The sequence below is a fragment of the Melopsittacus undulatus genome, chromosome 7 (genome assembly GCF_012275295.1).
Source record: "Melopsittacus undulatus isolate bMelUnd1 chromosome 7, bMelUnd1.mat.Z, whole genome shotgun sequence".
NCBI lineage: Eukaryota > Metazoa > Chordata > Aves > Psittaciformes > Psittaculidae > Melopsittacus > Melopsittacus undulatus.
In genome coordinates, this window is record NC_047533.1 from 29,216,069 (window position 1) to 29,238,142 (window position 22,074).

At 41.1% G+C, this 22,074-nt stretch overlaps 1 protein-coding gene across 1 annotated transcript in view; it reads left to right on the plus strand.

Annotated features, from left to right (window-relative positions):
- The window catches only part of CRACD (capping protein inhibiting regulator of actin dynamics), a 67,646-nt gene that overhangs the window by 17,239 nt on the left and 28,333 nt on the right, over nt 1–22,074 (plus strand). Inside the window, exon 2 of the mRNA XM_031048942.2 lies at nt 12,714–12,882. The gene's annotated coding sequence lies outside the window, so the exon portion shown is untranslated. The remainder of the gene's footprint in view (nt 1–12,713; nt 12,883–22,074) is intronic.

Here is a 22,074-nt window from a genome sequence, read left to right on the forward strand (position 1 = left end):
GTGCAACCTGGGTTTGCTTTGAGATGCTTTCAGTGTCAGCTGCAAAATGCATCAAGGAGAGAGATGTGAGCATCCCTTGTGGCTAGTTGGCCACATAATGGAAACTGATTGCTTTTATAAGCTCTTCTTTTGGCTTGTTTTTTATGTTTGTACTGTTACAGTTCTCTCAAAATTGCCTGTGCTGCTGTAACCCCTGGTGATATTTATAGAAATGGAATACTGTTTCAGCTACTGAACACTTGTAATCTAGATAAATCAAGAATAGATGCGAGGCAAGTAAAAATGGTTAAAACTAGATTAGGTTAAAACCTCTCTTCTCTGTCCCTACCCCTTTCCCACCTTTGATTTCTGCAGTTTCTCTTACAGTGATTGCTTTTGAGCCTTGAAATTTACAAGTGGAGCAGAGATATTGGGTGAAAGTGTGTTTATGCAAGGTGGCAGGAAAGGAAAAAGGAAAGGAAGCTGAATACAGTTTCATCAGCATGGGGTTCCCTAGAATCTCGCTGTGAACTTCCCTTAACTGGATGGGCAAGGTACCCATTACTGTACCAAGTTGCTTGAGAGGGGATCCAAAATATGCTTCAGCACCCGCGAAACAAGTGTTTAGAGCTGCTGACATGGGCTCCTGCTTTCATCCATGTTTGATAGTCAGACTCTGACATTAATCAGTACTGTGAGCAGAATTTCTGTTTCTTGTTTTTATCACTGTATGGAAGAGCCTGGGGGGTACCTGATCTGCCAGAAGGCACCCTGTACAAGTGACATTTCCTGGAGTGATGCTGCACCAGGAGACTTTGTGCTTGGCTGGTCCTCTGGGATTTCATGGCTGCTGTAGCCCCTCAGAGTACAACAGACGCAACCTGCACTCCCAGTGTCTTTCCAAGGCTTATTAACTACATACTTGGACATTTTTCATTGAGGGTCCATGTTGATGGCATATTCTAGAATCTACAACACATTCATTTCCCTTGGCAGTAGTTATGTTTAACCATGGCACAGGAAACCTTATGCTGTGCCTGGCCACCTGAGTCTCCTCCATTCTGTTTTGTTCTGAGACATTGTAAATGGTAAATAAATTCCAGTATGGGCAGATGATGTTGGAGAGAAAATGCCGTCTCCTTCCTCAGTGAAGTTTAATCATGTCCATCATTTCTGGCTAAATGAGATGTATTTCACCAGTTCAGTGGCGGTAATACTTTGTAATCTCAGCACAGTGCGATGGTGTGTGATTAACATGATCACTCGCATCCTGGTCTGGCAAATCATTACCTGGAACTGAAACAGCATGAAAATAGAAAATAGTTTTATCTCTTTATTCCCACTGTCTAGAGGGAAGAAGATGTTTTACAAGGAAATGTCTGGTTGGGCTAGTTCAGGGGTAGAAAGAGTTCATTTGTGCAAAAGCCCTTTTCTATTTTATTCATTTTAGACATTTTTAAAATGGTCAGGCTTATAAGTGCTTGAGTATCATCTCTTTATGGCTGCTTCTCCTCCTCTTCAAATTTGCCTGTTCATGAGTAATTAGTTTTGTTCTATCATAAAATAGAATGGGTAGGGGGAGATTTTACTTAGCATCACGGTAGCTCGTTTTTTTCCATTTTGATGGTACAAATCTTATAAAGAGCCCTTTCTTAATATTTCTAATTTGAGTGTTCATGCAGATATCTACTTGGTTGACATTTAAATAACACTGCTTCTACTTATTAGTGCTTTATGTTAATAAATATACTCAATGTTACCCAAATAAATTCGATGACAAAATACATCTACTTGAGTATTCTATTAAGTGAATATTTTAGTTTTGCAAAGATCAGAGAAAAATATTCAAGAAGAGTTTGTTTCTTAGATATCTATAGAGAAGTCTAAGGTACAAGATTTCATCAGATTTCTCTGAATTTTCCAGTCATTATTTCAAGTGACGTCCTGCTTCTCTATTTTATTTCTGAAAAGCAAAGGCAAACCATGATCACCTCAATTCTTCAGTTGTCAAACAGCAACAGCTCCACTGAAAACATACAAATCATAATGGTTTTGATGTGTGTTCAGACTTTTTCTTTCTTTCTTAATAAATAGCCACAAGGAAATAGCTTCTTATTCTGTATATTTTATTACATGGATGACAAGATGAGGACCCAAGTCTGTTTCAAGCTCCTTTTCTAAAGCAGATCTAGTGTTTGAGAAATTGGCCAGAACTTCAACCCAAAGACTTTGAGTCCTCTTCCTGTAACAAAAATATCTTGCACATATCTTGTGTCAGTGCTTGGCCTGGATGCTGAAGGCAACACAAGTGACTTTGGTGTGGATTTGGGAGAGCATCTATGAATTTCCCGTCCTTTGACTCTGATGTGTGAAGAAGTTGTCTGAGATTTGCTTTTGTGGCTCAGCATGTTGTTGCCTGCTTGCCATATAGGGACAGATGATGAATAAGGAGCAAAGAGTCAAGGTTTGAAAAATGCTTTGAAACACAGTACTAGTATAATTAGTGATTAATACTGGTTTTGTCTCCATGGTCTTTTTAATCACCTAAAATATTGTTACTGAAGTTGTTGTTAACAGTGGTGGTTAAGTGCTGGCTCAAGTGAAGCTTTTCTCTTGATCACGTTCAAGTCAATACTGAGACACCAATTTAATCCTTAAACTGACAGTAATCTATGTTGCAAAAATTGGCAATTTCAGGAAAAAGGTGGAAATGGCCACCTATCTGTGGCAGTCAGAAGGGAGATCCACTGAGGACTGGAATAACATTGTGTCAGCAGGAGAGGTAAAAGTGCAATATTATTCTGTTCTCTGTGCAGCACAGAGGTGAGGCTGTGATGCTAAAGATGGGGAGGAGCAGGAGGAGTTGTAAACTGAGTAGAGGAAAAGCCTTTCTGACTTGCAGTGAAGATCTACTCAGGTCTGTCATATTTTGGTATTCTGAGGATCTGTGGCTGAGTCTCTTGCTTGCATGCTTAGGGGGCAAATGTTGTCCCTGAATAGAATAGAGGACATCTCAGTTTTTAATGCCTGCTGTTCCTGAGGAGGATAATCTGGGACTGTGTGTGTAGTGGAAGCTGCACAGACAGTGAAAAAACAGATGTTAGATCTGTAGGCAATCTCACAGACTGAGGCCAGCTGTCCCAACTCTTAATCTGGCCACAGTTAATATCAGTTTGTGCAAAGCATTTGTTTACCAGAAGTAAGTGAGCCTGGTGGAGTGGTTGGGAAAGGAGAGTGTGCAGAAGAGCAGAGGAGCAATAGTGAGGAGGTGAAAGTGTCCTCCTTGCTTGGCTCTGCAGAGCTCCACGAGAAGAAGTGGTTCCTTGCAGGAGCATGGCGTTTTCCAGGCTTTGGAGGGGAACACAGAGCAGGTTCTCCACTTGTGCTGACTAATGTTATCTCCCACGATGTTTTGGCAATATGATAATTGAATCCCTTCTGATCACCTTGCCCAACAGAATAAGGTGGTTGTGGTTTGGTTTTCTTCAGGAAAAAAAAATCTAAACAAAACCAAAAACCTTCCCTGATGTGTACTTCTCTCCCCTGTGGTTTGCATCATGCAAATATTCACTTTGGTCTGTGCTTTCTTATCAAAATTGGCTGGAGAATTTGTGAATGCCATGATTTATGAAGCTTGATTCTTAAGAAATAGTTTATTTTCCTTACTTCTCTACCCAGCTGTATACCACAGCAGCATGGTTCTGATTCTGTGAAATTGGAGATGGTCACAAGTGTTTTAGCTCTCTCGGACGCATTCAGCCTGAGTTCAGATTTGACTTGGCTTTCAGGTCACTCAAATATGGGTTTTTTTGTGACTCATTGCAAAATCTAGAGATGGTTTTGAGATTCCAACCCTCTAAATCTGGGGAGGGGAGATGGACTTACTGCCTCCTGTTCAGCTGTACCTCAATAAAACTGAATGAAGAAATGATTAAAATAATATTTCTACTTTAGTGGTTGGTAATCTGCTTGGAATTAGACCCCTTTTAGTCTAGGCTTTTTTATATCACTGAATTCTCAGAACTTTGAAAGACAACACACAGGCATAAAGTGATCATTTTTGGTTTATTCACCCTGTTTTACGTCACATGTAGAAGTATGCCTGAACTTTTTTTAATATATTTTTAATTCATACAACCTGGTAATTTTACTTGTGATACATGGAGCTGCTCAGAAGGCATATGGACAGTTTCCAATCCCCCTCTCACAATCAGACATCCCTTACGGGGACATAAGACAAAATTAAAATTTTACTCTCTTCATTTCATCTGACCTATTTAAAATATGTTATCAATCCATCTGAATTGCAAGGGTAATATTCATGTTTGTTGTTGTATATTAAGTATATATATATTGTATATTTATGTTGTATATAATGTATACTAGACTGAAACTGTACAAAACTGAAAGAAAATCACTTGAAGCCATTCTTTGACACTTGCCAGTAAAACTCGCCCAAGTTTTATCTGCTGTTTTTCTTCACTAATTGGTTATTATTGTTTTGAGTAGTGACAATGCTTTGAAAGTGCTCCATAAATTACTAGTTTTAGTGTTCGCAGATGCTGTATGTCACAGTATGTCTTTATTTTCAGTTTGTGTTAGGCAGCAAAAGTAGAAATACTGTATCTGATCTTGCATGACAAGAAATTTTTATCCAATAAGACTGCCATTCATGTGACATTCAGGAAAGAATTTCTTGTGTCAAAATGCACCAGCAGTGTATTAGTTTGTTCTTTCCTGTATAAAGATGGAAAAAAAATCCAAAATGCATTGGATGTACCTACTTGTTTTCAGCCTTGATTTATTAGCACCCAGTGATTTATTAGTCACTTGGCTCTCCACCCCTTTGCTCAGGTAGTAACCCCTATCAGTTCCAGGAGCTCTGCCATAGGATGACATATAATTTCTTTGTAGCTGCACCACAGTGCTGGCATATACTTACCCTGTGAAGAGCTGGTGTTGCCAGGTCTGTCTTCTCACCCATTTCTAGCTGATTTGGGCTGCATTATTAAAAGAATGGCTCAGCAATATGCCCTAAACTAGTGAGTTTGTACATGATACTTCACCATTGTCTCTTATTTCTGTTATCCCAGTCCTCCAGCCCTCCAGTCTTTCTGGCATGGTAGTCTGACTCTCCTTGGAGTTCAGGATATTTCTCAACTTTGTCTTATCGATAGATGTCAGCAGTATGCTGTTACTGCTTGTGCCTTATCACTGAAGAGGTCTGGTCTACAAGTTTCGTACTCCCTTCATACAAATTAACATTTTCTATGGTAAGCCACTAGTTTCTGTGAGGATGAAATGCTCCTTCTTTCACTGGGGAAAAAGTGGGAAGTGGCATGGTCCAAAAGTGTTGACCAGTGCAATACAGGACTTGTTCTAAGAGCTGGCAAGGCAGTAAAAACAATTCACATAACAAAGTCCCCTGCAAGACATCTTAGTAACAGTGATTTGAGTGTAGGATCCTCACCTGCCAGCAGCTTGTGCCAGCATTGAGGAGGTACAAATGACTGCCAGCAGCTAGGGAGGGGCAGTGGGAAGGTGTTTGACTGGTTTGGGTTGTATGCCTTGGACTTCGGACTGCTCTGCGGCAGGGCCTCAGGCAGGTAATTTTGCCTTTGGTTGTTTATCCTTCCATCTGCAGCTTGGCCAGTAGTTCAGGTTTTAAATGCTTTCACACAAGAATTATCTCATTTAAAAAGATGAATCTGCTAAAGGAATCCCATGTTTTGTTTTGTTTTTCTCTTGAGAAGGAAATAATGAGCCAACATCTCTCTACTGCATTGACCTTAATGCTTAGTGCAGATCTGGAAACCTCATATAAAACCCCACATACCAAAAGGGTCTTCCATCATGATTAACTTGAGTTAATAAGTCTTTCCTTACTAAAATAAACTTTCTCCCTTCTCTTACATAATGGCTTAATGTTTAGTTGGTGAATCAGAAGCTATTGCGGTCTCTTCCTTTCTAAAAGTCTCACATGCATCACTGAGCCCAGAGCTATTATAAGCAGGTTTTATCTTATCCCATATGTTCTGCAATGCAGCCCAGCACCTCAGTAACATCTACTGCATTTACTTAACCCTTCTGTAAATGTCCTTATATGTATGAACCCTGCTAGATGCTGTCACCATGTTCAGGATGTGTACCCCAAGTTGTTTTAAACCCCCTGGCCACTAGTTTGTAACCTGTATCTGGGGCTTCCTTCTGGAAGCTGGAAAAGAAGGAAACTTCTATGCCACAATAAGGTTTGCTGCTGAAGTTTCTACAGACTTTCTCATACTGTCTTCCCTGCTGGGAGTCCCCAATATCCCCAGCCTATCCCACACATTCCCAAAGTGACTTGCCTGCTCTAGATTTTGCTGCTTTTTTCAGAGAGCAGTGTCTTCCCCATCCAAAAGGCTGGCAGTAGGATGGATTAGGGAGGCAGGATGTTGGTGCCAAAATAAAGAGTTGGGTGAGGAACGTGAGGATTTCTGACCTCTAGGGCCACTAATTGTGATGATTAATAAAAATAGCAGGCACAGAAATACAAAAGGTGGCTTGGAAGGCTTTACTTTATAGATGGGAAACAAGAGGAAAACAGGAGCTTGAAAAAAAAGGGAGGTGAGACTCTTGCCAGAGCAAATGAGATGGAAGTAGTGGATAAGAGCAATATTTATTTATCTCTAGTTTTGTAGTTTAATGCAATCTATATGTTTTAAAACTCCTCTTTACTCCTTCTCTTCATTAATATATCTTCCTTGCCTTTAAAGACCAATGTGCCTGCCCTCAGGCAACAGAGGTTAAGTACTTTTGCCTTGAGATGTGTAAAATAAGCTTTTGCTTTTGTGTCAAGAGGAACGTTGAAACAGCTCTTTCCTTACTCTGGACGATAAAAATATATTATATGGTGTTTGAACATTAATAGACTCTATTATGCTGATTCATACATGTTTCCTAACAGCTGAGTAGTTCTGCTACATATGGTTTCTTTAGAAGTACTGGGGAGGAAGAAAGTCACAAAAAGGGCTGTTTTTTATTGAAATGTTTTTGCTTCTGCAGGTGGCAAGGGAAAATTGATGTTTGTGGAAAGTAAGGTTGGTACTTGCAGTGTTATGGGTACTTTAGGTAGTATTACTAGTTTATATCAGGTAATCCAAGAATACCTTATCTGCTCTGTGGGACAAGGTTTGCAAGAAATAGTATCTCTTATAAGATCATTTGATACTCTTGGAAAAACAGGCAAGCATTGGCATGCTATTTTTCCTTTGCTTTCCCTAGGTGTTTCATGAGACTGTCGTGGCTGCACCTATTTGTTGCCTTTGATTGTTTTCATTTAGTGTTTCTCAAGTATTTGATTTAATCTTTGGTCATATTATATTATCTTATCTCTGTCACTGTGGGGCTATTACATACTGTCAGCTTTATGAGTGTTATGTGCTATCATTAAATGTCTCACACAGTCGAGCTCACTGCTGGGAAGTTACAATATTGAATGTGAGCATTTGAACTTTTTTTTCTGTTGATCTTTATTGCCTTTGTGTTATCTTAAATATTTCCTCAGGGTCTTCCATGTTGTGACTGCTTTGTATATCTCAACTGTGTCCATCTGTCAACCCCAGCTCTCTTTTTAGCTACATATAGAAGAGAGGGCAATGGACTGAGGGCAGGTCATGGAGGCAGAAGATGTCCAGAAACCAACTTTCCCTGTGAAATCTAATGAACTTTGATAGGTACAGGAGCTCACGCCTATTTTAAACCATGGGAACATTGCTAAGCAGAACAGAGCCTCCTCCTCATTGCTCCCAATTTGTTTGTGTTTCCTGGAGGAGTGGAGACACACCTCTCTGGGGAGCACTGCTTCCAGCTCTGAATGTGAGTGTTCCGGGATAACAAGCAGCTCTGGGGACTCACAGAAATGGATGCACTGAGATGTGGAGTGGGTGGGAAAGCTGGAGGCAAGTGCCAATGCTGTTTTGCATGGGGAAGGTTGGTGCCCTATGAGAACAGTGGGCAGGGGGGAGGCAGGGAGGCTTTTTCAGTAGGGACCTGAAAACGAAGAAGTCTGTGTAGATGCATGGCCAACCCAGGGCTCAACAGGGCCCTTGTTGTAGTGGCTGTCCCAACTTATTTTTAAGAAAGCAGGAATATGCATACCATTAGCTTAAAATCAAGGTGGATTTTTTTATTACTGATACTGGCAATGTAGAGCATAACAGCCTTTTTCTGCTTTAGAGACATGATTACAGGTTGTCAGTCAAGTTACCCTCTTAAGAGTATTTTTCAGTTCCCTTTTTGCTTCAGCTGCTGTACTGTGCCCACAGCTCAGTAACTCACCTGCCCTTTCCCTGCCATGCAGTTTTTAGTGTGCATGCTTGTGGATTTCCATTCTCTAAATTCCTTACAGAAACTCCATTACAATAATTCATATTCTCATTAATTTAGCCTATTACACCATATTTTATGGCCATTATATTCACTAACAAGGAACACATTATTTTGGAGACAGCTTCTGTGCAATATCTCATACTACAGACAGGTATTGCAGACAAGTGCTGCATTTCACATAATGAACAAATGTCTGTGAAATCTCTGCAAATCCCATTGCAAACCTGAGGTTTGAAAAATCTTGGCCGCAATGACTTCAACTTCTAAAAGCCACTATAAATCCTGCTTTTGTTTATTTTTCCCCATAACGAGAACCTTTCTGCTCACCAGCTGATGCATTTACTTGGTCAGCCCTGCTTGGAGAGATCTCTTCCTACAGGTTTTCTCACGCATCCTACTGTGGGTGCCCCCAGCACTGCAGCCAAGAGGTAAAGCTGCAAGGAACCAACACCTTGTTACAGATTTAGTTGTCTCTTCTATGACTGTGTGAGATGTTATTTTTCATGTGAAGCTTGCTTGGCTTGAAAATTACTTTTTTAGGTGATTCCAATAGTATTGACATCTCCTCTGCCCCATCCAGTGTTGCAGCCTCACTCTTGCATTGTGCTTGTTTGGGATACACAGCTTGCTCTTTACAGTCATTTACATCTCCTCCCTCTGCAGAGAGGTAGCTAAATCTGTATTTGACCTGCGCTTGTGTTGAGGACCCTGTGCAGGTTTTGAAAGGCCTCACAGCCCAGGAGTCCCAGTGAATTTTGGTGACATTTAGCAGTTTAACTACAAGCTATCTGATGGGGACTTGTCAGCTGGTGTGCTGCTAAGACTTTGCCTGAGGCTGTGCCTGATTTATCAGCAATAAAGCCCATTGCACCTGCCTTCATTTTGCTTGGAGAGCACCCTAGAGTGAAATAGAGCATGATAGAGGGAAAGGTGCTCCTATCAGTCTCTCTGCTGTCATTGGGAGTGGAGGAACCATGTGCAGCCTCCATGATGACAATGCTCTCCAGTATAACTGGCCCCATGTCAGGCACTTCATGTCTTCATGCAGCTGACAAATTATATGACAGGTTAAAGATTATTCTAATCTGCTCTGCTGCTCTTCTGGAATAAACTGAGAAGGGAGCATTTACCATATGTGCTGTGTTATTCTAGCTAGCTATCCAACCTTGTTTATCTGTCGCCTTCACACCTCATGTTTTTTGTGATTTAAAACTGATTTGCCGTTAACTGTTTACAGTGATTTGAACAAGAGAGGCTTGTCAAACAGACAGGAAAAAAGATCTAATTGCTGATTTCCCCTGTTCTCCTGGGGCTGGATCTGCAGGATTCCCATTCCAGTGATTAAGGAGAAAACCAAATGGCCCAGACTTGTTTCCTGGCTATCTCAGCGATTGTCCTTGACACAAGTCAACAGCATAGGATGTCCCAAGCTTCAGCCTTTCCTATCCCATTTTTTTCTTTCAGATAGACAGGAAGGATGAGTCATGTTTGAGCTCTCACATTAGAGACTGAAAAGGCTTTTGTGCAGGGCATTGTCTGTTGCACTGCCAATGTTTAGATTCCTTTTTGTACTTGTTTTACTGTTACAGAAAGCATTTTACCCTGTAGGTGATAGCATCCCACACCTTCCTCCATAATACCTTGTGAAAATTTTACATAAATAGACTTTGCCTTATCGGTCATTCATTGCCTTCTTAGGAACCTGGAAGGGAAGGCTGCTCCTTATCTCTGCTCTGGCAGGATGGGGAATAGTGTATGCAGCCTGTGCAGAGAAGGGCGTTTGTTGGTTTTGCAATGAGTCATGAAGCCTAATTTAAAGAATTCACACTTAGCAATGTGACAACTGTGATGATGGGGTATGGAGTGGGGAAACAGCTAAGGGACATGTTAAATCACATGGAGAAAAATAAATCTTGGCTGGAGACAACCGTGTTGGCTTTCACCCATTTTGATGAAATGAAAGCTGTGTTGACCTGTCTCATGTGTTCAACACCTAGATTCATAGTTGGTGAATCAGTACAGTAGATTTAGAGTTGATGAGGTAATTCACAGTTATATCTGAAAACCTCCAAAAGAGGAGGGGACAAGGGTAATGTGGATGAATGACACAGGAAAAACCTCCTTTAAAAATGCTGTAGTTGAATTGATATATGCAGTGAATTACATTAATCAACAGAAACACATCACGCAGCCTTCCCTTTCAAAGAAGGCTGAGGAAGCAGGCAAGGTGGGAACTGTGGAAAACCAGCTCTTTCACCGAGTCTTGTGTCTGGTACTGGTGCTCTCTCCTCTGTATGTGCTGCCATTTGATTTATGAGTTTTTGCTGGCAGTCTCTGAGGCATGTGAAGGGTTGGTGTAGCTGTGGCCTAGAGCAGTAATTTATTTCTTTCTCTGCATGACTGCCTGCCTGTGTGTTAGGGGTTTTGTGTAAGAATATGTTTCTCTAAAGTCAGAATTGAAGATCAAGCAGTTGGCCTGGCTGGAGATGTCAGTTGGTCAGCTTATGGAAAGCAAAGCGAGGGGACAGGGAGAATAAACTTCTGAACATCTTTCTCTTCTACACTGGTAAAACTGCTGCTTCAGTTGTTTTTCTCATCTGCTCATTGTGGGTCAGTGATCCTGGATGGAAAAATTCTAATGCTGGGCATGAATCTGAGGTTCATAATTCAACTTTTTATTTATGTTGCTACTGGGATGCCCTATTGTCTTAATGAAGTTGTACAAATGCTCTATCGTGACTGCTCAATGAGAAGAATGGTACCTGTGTAAACTTCTTGTGTATCTGTAAAGGAAATGCAGAATTACTGTCTGTTGCTTCTGTGGTTATATTTCAATCTAGATTTCCTACTTCATCCATAATTGGGTACAGATAGATTAACAGAATGGCTTTTTTGCTCTTTGTTTAAGTTTGATCCCACACCTGGTTCAACTTGGGCTCGCTGGCACCAGTTTGGGAACCACTTGTCACTGGAAGTAGCCAGATATGTTTGGGCACATTTTCTCTCTCTGAATACCTTGTAGTTATGCCTCCAGCAACCACAAAGGGGTGTTGCCCAGATGTGGCTTTGCTGTACACAGGTATAGCAGAGTGGAATGAAAAACCTGATGTGGTATTGAAGAGTACTATTGCCCTACAGAAGATGTTTCCTGATCAAATGTTCCTGTGGGTGCCTCTGTATTTTGCAACCCAACCAGTAGCTTTCTGCTGAGCAACAGCTTATATGAAGAGTAGAGCATGATGAGGCAGTGTGCATGCATGCAGCCTGGGAGAAAAGCACTGTAGGGATTTAGAGACCTTATGAAAATATTTGTCACCAGTATAACATGATGCTTCTCAAACTGGGTTATGACAGGAGGCTAAAAGTTGGTTTAGAAAAACCTAAACAACTCAACAAAGTAGCTTGTTTTAAGTAAATTCAATGCAAAATTAAGTAAAGTCAGAAAAAGAATTAAGTTCTTTGACAGTTATGATGTTTAGAAAATCTTTGGTGCATCCCAGCCCCAAGAAATTAACCCTTTCTTGACAGTGCTTAACAAGAAACTCTTGGTACTTCTTTTCAATGGATGTGTGGATGTGGGGGAAGTACTTTGAAGCTGCCTTTATTTTCTTCAGTCTTTGGTGGGGAAAAAGAAGTTTTGTTTTGTTTTATTCCAGTTAACTTTTTCATTTCTTGTTCCTGTCTTCATGTCATTTTGTCTTTTGCTGTGCTTTTTTTGATGGACCTTTTAAAATGCAAGTGTCTCAGGGAAGGAATGCTGGGTCAAATTCTGTCCTCAGTTACTTGGGGAAAAGCAGTCAGAAAAATGTATTGACTTGCTGATATAAAGCTGGATGTTCATTGAAGTAATCCATTGGCCAACAGAATTTTATCCTGTTCTCCTTGTTCATTTGCAAATTGACTTGTCTAGTTATGAGGCTACGTAAGTAAAATACAGCTGGCTATTTTTAATGGCTTTTAATTCAAAGCAGAGCATCCAGTACCTGCCAAAGCGAGGTGATCAAAGCAGTGCTTGTCTTTAGGAGAAAAGGTCAGAAGTGTGGTGTAAAGCCTAAAAATGAGCTTCAGTGTAATTTTATGCCCCTGCAAAATTACCTTCTCTCTTCATTCAAATGTTCAGCTGCTTTGATACCTCCAAGCAGATCCTTAAAACCAAGAGCTGATGTTTTGGTGCTCTTACCTTTGCTTTGTCAGTCTGATGCGTCAACAGCAAGCTGCAGCCCTGCATTTACATTGCAAGCGCCAGGCTGCTTTGGGCTGGTGACTTGCTCTTTGACCTCATTCTTCCTTTGAACCTGCTGCCACGGTTCATGCTTGCGAGCTGCGTCCCTCAGCCCTGCGCCTTTCTGTCTTGTAATCCGCAGACAAGAAAAAAGCAGGCAAATTCCAGCCTTTCAAGAAGCTCTTTGGCAAGAGGAAGAAAAGAGAGCCTGTGCCAGACTGCGAGGAAGCCAAACTGAAGCCCAGCCACTCCTTTGGCAGCATCTGCAACGGCACCTTCTCCTCCGATGAAGAGGCAAACGGTGGTCTGAGGTAAGCACGCAGGGCTGCTGCCAGCCGTGCAAATACAAAGCTTGTTCTCCCTGCTTTTAATGAGATTAAATTCCACCTCTGCTGAGTGGTAGGGAGTTGTACACCATTTCACTTCGTAAGTGTGCACATCTCAGTGCCTCCTCTGAACGTGACACCCGCTGCTGTAGACCTTGAAGTCTCGGTTCTTGCATGTGTTACTTATCGGGTACATGTGCCAGTCTGCAAAAAGGAAATCCCAGGGCAAAGCAGAAATGAATTTGAATCTGGCTCCGTGATTTAGCAGAACTGCATAGTGAACACCTCAGCAGAGGTATTAATGGCATCTGTGTTTTAAAGTACAGATACTTTATTATGTACTTCTCCCTGCAAGGTGGTATCTCTGGCTCAGGACAGGCACATCCTCTTTCAGTCTATCCTGTACAGGTTTTGCATTGTAGTTGGGATTAGCAGATAGGCTGCTTTTATTCCTACGTGATTTGAATGTAGAGTAGAAGGAAGGGAGAGCAGAGAGGCACTTGGAAATCAGATCATATTCCAGCCTCAAGAGAGGATGACAGAAGGACAGCGTGAGACTTCCCTGTAGAAGTGGTGGGAGAAAGAAACTGCAGAGTTAATTTGTCAACACTCTCTAACTAGGAACAGAACAGAAAGAAAAACAAAACAAAACAACCCCTCCCCCCCCCCCCCAAAAAAAAAAGAGCCCACCCACAACCAAAACCTAACCAAAAGAAAAACCACTCCAACCATAGCAGAAAACTAAGGCCACATGCACAAACTGATTGGGTCATTAATACTTATTTCACTTTCCAACTGAAAGCTCTCAGAGAGGTTAGTTAACTGCAGATCAAAGCCTGCTTCTTTGGAAAAGAAGGAGCTGTTTCCACTGGGGACTGTGAGTATCTGAAAGTAACAAATAATCCAAGACGACCAAAAAGCCATACCAAATTCCTCTGCTCAAGAAAGAAATGTGCATCAGGAACATCACTCTGCATGGTATTTTCAGTGGTGCAAAATCATAGCTGTGAAAGCTTTCTAATTACCATTATTATATATTTTTTATAGCTTCTGGGTTTTTTTGCTCCATTCTGTGAAATTCTGTAAGTTCTAGGTTTTCCTTTTGCTTTCTGTAGTGCAGTCTTGTATACCTCTTTTGCCTGACCCAACTTTTCAGAAAATCAAGACTGAGCATAGCCACACTGTAGATGCAGATGTGACTGTTATTGCATTGCACTACTTGTGTACATGATGCTGAGTGACTCTGGGAAGTTCCAGTACCTTTTGCCTCAAGGGCAAACTAGTGAACAAGAGCAAATTCAAGGGCATCATCTCACTATCAGGGATTTCCCATTCAGCGTAACTGAAAATGCAGTGCCATGCCCAGAAACAAACAATGATATGGAACTTGTACCATTCCTCAACAGTGAAGGTGTGGCAGACCCTTGTGAGACTGTTAAATGCTTGCATTGTTAAATGTATTATTTTTTCTAATTGATAAAGGCACTAAATGTAAGCCTCTGGTGGAATAAATCAGACCACGCAATTTAAATCACAGGGGATTAGCACACGTGAAGGGTCCCATGTCTCATCTCCAGTGGAACATTTCATTCTGTGCCTGTGATTTCTGTTTTAGCCAGCTAGAATACTCAGTCGAAAATTTATTTTCCCTGTCAGGCTTTGTGGTGCAGATGTGGGTGAGATTTGATACTAATTTTCAGTTCGCAGGTAGTGTTTGCCACATTACTCATCCTAAGACAAGCATAGATGTTCAGTGCAGTGTATTAGATTGCTTTGGGCTATTTGGTTTTGCCACTCCTTTCTATTTCCAGCAGCATGGCTTCCTCACACTATATTTTTTTGCCTTTGCTATAATTGCAAAGATTTATGAATTGAATGCAGGAATAGGCTAAGTAAAATAATATACATGGATTTTTACAAGTTTTCTGACAGTAAATAAGTAGCCATACCTTCCACTATTCATATAGACCAGAAGAAATATAAATAACTACTAGTATACTTATATAACCAAAATCCTGAGTAGTTTTATAAATCATTTGCTTCAAACTTTAAGAACATACGACAACTTTATAGTTAATGAAGTTCCAATTCTTCAACAGCAGTTCAGGGATGCTCCCATTCCCTTAACAGGGCTATGTTACTTCATCATCCTGTAAAGTACATTAATTTATTACCTGCAGGTGTTTCATGTGGACTTCGTGTCTTGTTTTAGGGAGAGGAAGTTATTTTGTAAAGATATTAAGGGAGGAAGCTGCTTCATGAAGGTAGAGACAAGCAAACAAATGAGCATAAGCTAAATAAGGCATCTGTATTGCTTCCAAGACCTAAGCTAGTATTTCACTCCGTGCTGTATTGGCTTACAAGCCTGCCCAAAGCTAATGAACAAATCTCTAATGGAGACTGTGCCGACTGGGTGATGCAGACATACCAGGAGCAATTTAGGTAATCTGCATATGATGTAGATTGACTAGCTGAGTTGGAAGCAGCCTGAGACACCTACTTGTCCATCCTTTCTTACAGATACTTCCTGGACTCATCAGATACAAATAACTTGCTTAGTATCCTGATATATGCACACATCAACCTATTCATTCATTCTTGCTGTATTGCAGTTCTCAGGTGGGAGGTTTCCTACTGCACTTTGTCTTGCCCTGCTTTGTGAAAGACTGGAATTCCTTTTCCCACTTTTTTATTACCTTTACTGAGTTTGCAGTGTTAAAACCTGTATTCAGTAACTTTCTGTCCTGACCGCATGAGCTGGGAGATAGAAAGGCTTATTACCAGACAAATCAAGTTGTGTTTGTAGAGCATTACTGAAGCCTCCAAAAGCTTTTGTTCTGAGGCTATGATTTGACACTTTATAAGATTTTTACATTAATGTTATTTGCCAGTTGACACTAATCAAGCATTGTGAGGACATACCTGAAAGAGCACCAGGGTGGTGCCCTACAGAAAGTTTGTCATTCTGGGTTGATGTCCAGAGGCAGCAGAGAGTTATTTTTTTGTCACACAGGGTACAATAGAGTCCCTTTACTTAGGCTGAATGCAGTATTTCAAAGGACCTGCATTTAGACCTGTCAGGTCTTCAAGGCTGAAGTGTGACAATATTGATCTTCTTACAGGGAAAAGTCTCTCAGCAAACTTCAGTTTTTGAATGTGCCTGACCATGAAATGGGACCCCTTTATTTACAGCATTGGGCAATTCTGTGTGAAGCAATGTAGACTAACAGTAAAAAGTAATCTGTGTACCTCCTTGCAGCTTCAAAGAGCTCCCAAGATACATTCCTCTGTCACATCTGATTTCCATACACTGGGATTTCTTTTTCTTTTGCTTATTAGCCTGCTTTCTGCAGTTGGCTTTTGTCAGTTTCCTTATTTTCTTTGTAAATGCCCCATTTTAAGTGCACTGGAGACCTCATCTTGGCAGCACTCTGATTTCAGCAAGTATCTCGTCAAGCTCAAACAGATCATATGGACATTGTATGGCTTTTAGAAACAAAGCACGCTTGGATTTTCCTCACTTGTGTCAGCTCCCCTTCCTTTCCTTCCTTATGGCTAAATGCAGTCACTGTATAGCACTTATTTCTGCCAAGACTAAGTTAGACTTTTCACTTCCTTTTCTGTACATTTTGCCATATTTTTGAGCAAATTTTGCATAAACATATGTTGCCGTTTGATAGAATAGTGTCACATGCAGTGGATTGCCAGGTCAAGTGTGAAAATTGGACCATTTTGAGCCCTGTTCCTTCCACTAGCCTGCATATTTCTATGATAACTGGTGAAATATCCACAACCCTCAAGCTGCATTAGAGATTCTCTTGCAGAATTACTGAAAACCAGAGTGATGCCTTTCTTCACTCTGCATACTGAGATTTACTGAGATTTTCTGAGATAGACAATCTGGGGAGTAATTACATTAAATTCATGTGTCAAGAACAGTCTAGTCCCACCTTATTCCCTTCTTGTCAGACAGTAGCAAGGGCATGGCTGCTCCCTCAGGGAAGGTGAGAAGAGCACCAGGGTGCCTCCCACTGCACGGTAGGGGCTTTGTTTCCCAGGGCCCAGTCCCACAGTGTCTAAGCAAGGCAAGCAGGATTGATGCTGCGATGGTGGCCAGGTCCAACCAGGAGTACAGGTAAGGCAATATGTGGATGACAAGGCAGGTCTGAGGCTGAGCCAGGAAGACAGTCTGTAGATCAGGATCAGATCCATTGATCATGCTGCAGGTCCACAGCTGAGAAGGCAGGGCCAAGCCAGGGAGTCAGTCTGCAAATGAGGTCTGGATCAAAGGGCTTCCTGGACAGGCACAGCTGTGGCTGAGCTGGAAACCAGCATGCCTCCAGCAGAGCTCAGGCAGAGACTGAAGCTTCAGTTGTGGTCTCAGATAAGGCTCCTGCACCCATGTGTGTGGAGGCAGCAGAGGAGGCTGACCAGGGAAATTAAACCTTATTAGTGCACTCAGGTGATTGATACTTCCCATGATTACTTTTTATGTCCTTAACTGTGATGATTTTAGTTAGATTATTAACAAGTATTAAAGATGTATCAGCTACATAAAGCGAGGGTTGATGTCTGCTTTAAAAAAAAATAAACATTATGGTAAGGTCACAGGTTGCACATCCCCGATGACACCAAACGAGCTTTGTATAAGATAATGTTGCATGACGTCTTTTAAATGAGCAGGGCTACTAACACAGAGGCTGTAAAACAGGTCACTGGCATCAGTGGAATTCTGGTGGGTGATAACAATGGGAATGTGCAGTTTTCCCAGAGTTAATGCCCTGAAATTCGCCAGTTTCTGAAAGTGATATGGATACATCAGAACACAGAAACGATCTCTTGGTTTACTTCATGAAAAGGATCCAACCACTCTGCTGAAAATATCTCTCTTTTGCCTCTCCAGCTTCTGAGGACCATGTTTATGGGTTTATTAGTGCAATGAAGCAATGTGCTGTCCGAGCACAGTTGTAACTTAAGAGTTATGTTGCAGCGTAGACAATATTCTCCATCCAGGTGTGAGTTAGAACCAAAATTCTCATCCCAGCATGACAGATGAAAGAGAGGATGCTAAAACATACAGCTCATAATTACAATCCATTTCCCTCTATTACAGTATTAATGCATCTCTGGAATGACTAGAAAATGCAATTTATGTTTTTGATTGCTAGCTGCCCTGGGAACATTTATGGGAGATGCAAAGAGCTGGAATCAGATTTCTCTTTAAAAATGAACCATTAAGTAAAGGCAACCTATCAGTGCACTTGTCATTTCCCTGGGTGTGACTATTCTGGGAGGGGACTCTCAGATATCGTTGAAGGGATTATGCTAAGGGTCAATACCTGGCTAAAATAAATTAATGCTTGCTTGGCATGGTTTGTTATTTTTTAGTGTAAAAAATGGCTTTATGTTAAAAAGTTGACTGATCTCTAATTATTACAGAATCAGTTTCTAATAGAAATCTAAAAGAGTAAAAGTCATGAGACTGGGTTTTTTGGAGTTGGTGTCTACAAACATGAAAGAACAGAACAAATCATTCTTTCCCTTTACTTTTCAGTTTCTATTTCTAACTCTTTAATATCAGAGTGGGAGGAACACTTATGACACACCAAAGAGGCAATTGGTGGTGCGAGCTTTCTGTACTACAGCAATGCTTGGGATATGGGATTATGCAAGAGCTGAGACCCAGGTGTTCCCTGCTGACAAAACTTCCCCTTTTTAAGGACCCCATATTTGTTTTTGAGAGGAGAGTGAGCTCTGGAGAAAAATGGGGTCTGGACCGTAATAGCTGCCAGTACCGAGGTAAACTTAGCCTTGTACTCTGTGCGGCATTACCCTTGAGCATTGATGTGCTTAAGGGTGCAGTTCCACAGCAGTAAATGCTGACTGAAGTCTGGACTGCAGCTGTCCAACTGTTGCCAGCAGCACTTTGGACATGCAGCTGGCACGTGTGTCAGTGTCTGCTCAGCCAGACCAGGAAGTTGTGTGGGGTTTTGAGATTTATTGGGTTTGCTTTGGGTTTTTTTTTTAGTAGTTAGCTATTCAGACAGCAGAGCTCTCTGTATTGCTTTATGTGAATCATGAGCACTAAGCAGGCATGAAAGAGGTGATAGGAGCACACAGGGAGGAGGATAAAGGGAGAAAGGGTGGTACTTCAACCAGGCATTATGTGGAGTATCTAGAACTGTCAGAAAATCACATCCTGAACAGAAAACAGTGCATAGCAGTGAATGTCTGATGGGGGTCCAAAAAGAAATCTCTGTTTCCTGGTCTTCATAGGAGAGGAGTAAGAGTTTTCTTGTAGGCTCAGAGCAGTCCCATTCTGCTGTGAGGGATTTGATTAACTTTTCCTAGTTTCTTAGCGTGCACAGACACCTCAGCAAGAGTGAGTAATGGAAAGAGGGGTTACTGCATATAGATTTTTTGCAAGCCAAATTCATACATAGATACCTTAGAGTTATGACAATTCCAGTATCTGTGTAATCTGTATTATCTTCGTTTTACTGGGATTCTTCCAGAAGTCTGAAATAGAACAGAAGGTGTTCTCCCTTTCCAGGGAAATGGATATGTCAGCAATGAGTTTAAACATAGCGTCTGAGAAACATATTTATTTTGTGCAGAAGAAAGCCAGTTAGGGGTGAGATGTATATGAGACAAGTCTTCTTGCAGCTAAATACAGTTAAACCTGGGCTAAAAGTCCACGTCATGTCCATGGTCAAGATGTATTGTGGTCCTCATACCCACCGTCTTGCTGTATTTCCCATCTCTGTTATTTGTAAAATCCTGTGGGATGGTTGACTATGATATACCTTTATGCTCTTGGGGTACCCTCAAGATAAAAACATATTCTGGTGCACTCTTTCTGTGCCAAAGCCCATGTGTATCAAAGAACCCCTCTTATGTTCTCAAAAATGTGGTAGTTCTTCAGAATTTCATCCTAATGAAAGAATGTGAAAAGTATGTTCTTAGTTTCTCTGAGAAACCAAGTATTCTGACTTGTCCTCAGGAATCTGAATAGGGACACAGGTGTGGCAAAGAAAACCCAGAGCAGATGGAATTTAACTTTGCTTTGAGTATGAGAAAATTAATTTTGAACATTTGTGTACTGAAACTGAAACTGGAATGTGATACTTGGGTTGCAACACATCTTCAGAGAGAACATCCTTAAGGATTTTCTAAAGTGCTTTGTATTTTGGTATAGCACATCCATAATTCATTTAATTTAGTCAGGTTTCTGGAAGTGAGTCAGATGATGATTCAATTATTTTCAGCACAAACAGCCTCTGAAGTGTCATCATCGGTATTATCAACAGAAGTGCTTATAAGCTGATGCCCCTGTTTTCCCACATCTCCTGGAAGTGATATGGTAGTTTGAAACTGGAGTGCCTTCGACCACAGCTATATCTGTAGCCCAGGTCTCTGATATATCATGAATCTATTAGCAGCCATACTTGATGTCAATGTGACTTTTAATTGAGGGGAGGATTTCTGAAGCACAGTCTGTAGATGTGGACTGTGAGAACGTTACTGTATAAAGGCTTCTGAGAAAAACTTTGGAGGTGGAAGTGGTGGTAGCAGTGAAGGAAACTCCATTATTCATTCTGTATTGTGACTTAAAAGAAATGCAGTCTATCTGGAAGTATAACATGAGGAGAGTGAAAAAAAGAGGTGGAAAAAAGACCTTTGTGATGTTACCTGTCAAGCTCAAAGCTGGGAAGGTCTGAAAGGATTGTGGGCTCCAGATAAGCAAAATAAGAGACCTTTCAGAAAGTTCAAGTAGCCTGGAAATCACCTTAAACTCTGTTTAAACTCACCTGTTAAAGAAACTAGGTAACTGCAATGTATGAACATGTTTTTCCAATGTTTAGCCTCCATAGACATTTAAGCAAAATTCTTAAAACAGGTTACTGGACATGTAGCTAGCAAGAATGCTCAGTTGCCCAGTTCTGAAATATCCAGTCTATCTGCAAAGCATTTTAAGGGGATATGGTAGAGAGAAGTCTTGGGTTAATTAATTACAGGGCTTCTTCTGAATGTTTCATGTATTCTGACAATTTGGAGTATATTTGTTTTGGAAGCAAGTTAATGAGAATGCAAAACTGGACAAAAGCTTTCAAATATTTTTTGCTTCAGCTCTATGAAAACACAAATGTGTGATACCATGTAATGTGAAAGTGCCTAAACTGAAATCAGTTGGCATATGGGAGAACATCAAAGAGAAATGCTTAATGTTCTTAGCATGGTCCTAACCTGCCATCGCTACCATTGTGGGCACTTGTCAAAATAGGGTTGGACTTTCAGCAGTGATGTACTTCTAATTGCAGGTCATTTGAAACTCCCAAGCTGTTTCATATAACCTGGTGTCTGAAAAGAAGCTTTAAATGACGTTTTGTCAGGTCTCATCACCTTTCACCATAAACCCAAATCTGCACATAGCCAAAAGTCAGTGTACTGTGTATCTCAAACTGACAGGAGATTCATTGGATTAGTTCACAGGCAGGAGGTGAGACTAAATCACTAAAGGTATCCTCAGCTCTATAGCACGATGGTTGAGGTCATCCTCAGCCATGTCCCAGCACTGACTTCAGCACTTGCTCTTTTCTTCCATTTCAGGGATTCGGATTATGAGGCAGTTCCTACTGCCAGAGCACCCCTGCTGCTGGTCAGCTGAAGTTTTGGGGTTTCAACTGCTAGCAAGCCCTGTTCAGTTCAAAAGCTGCAGGTTGGCTGTTCCTGACTTAAATATCAACAGATTCATGAGTAAGGTCAAAACTGACTTGTAAACAAGTTGCCAAACTCTCTAGTGCCTGAATTACAGTCCTCACCTACTAATTATTTGTGACAAATAATAGGAGTAAACATGAGCTGCCCAGTTTTAAGTATGAGAACATGAACTCACTGGACAGTAAAAGGGGAGGATGGTGTCATATGCATGGTGAATAGTTGTGAAACAAAGCCACAAGTATCCGAGCCACAGTACTGCTGGAAAAACCTTTGAGAGAGGATCCTCTCTGGAGCACAATATGACTTGGATTGTGCATCCTCAGCAGATTTCTCAGCTCAAAGGTAAATAGTAAACAATATATTCTCACTGGCCTTGCCTACTGCACCTGCAGCAGTTTCACACATTGAAGCATGCAAATGCGGGAGGGATTGGCATAAGCTATTTTGTCAAATTTT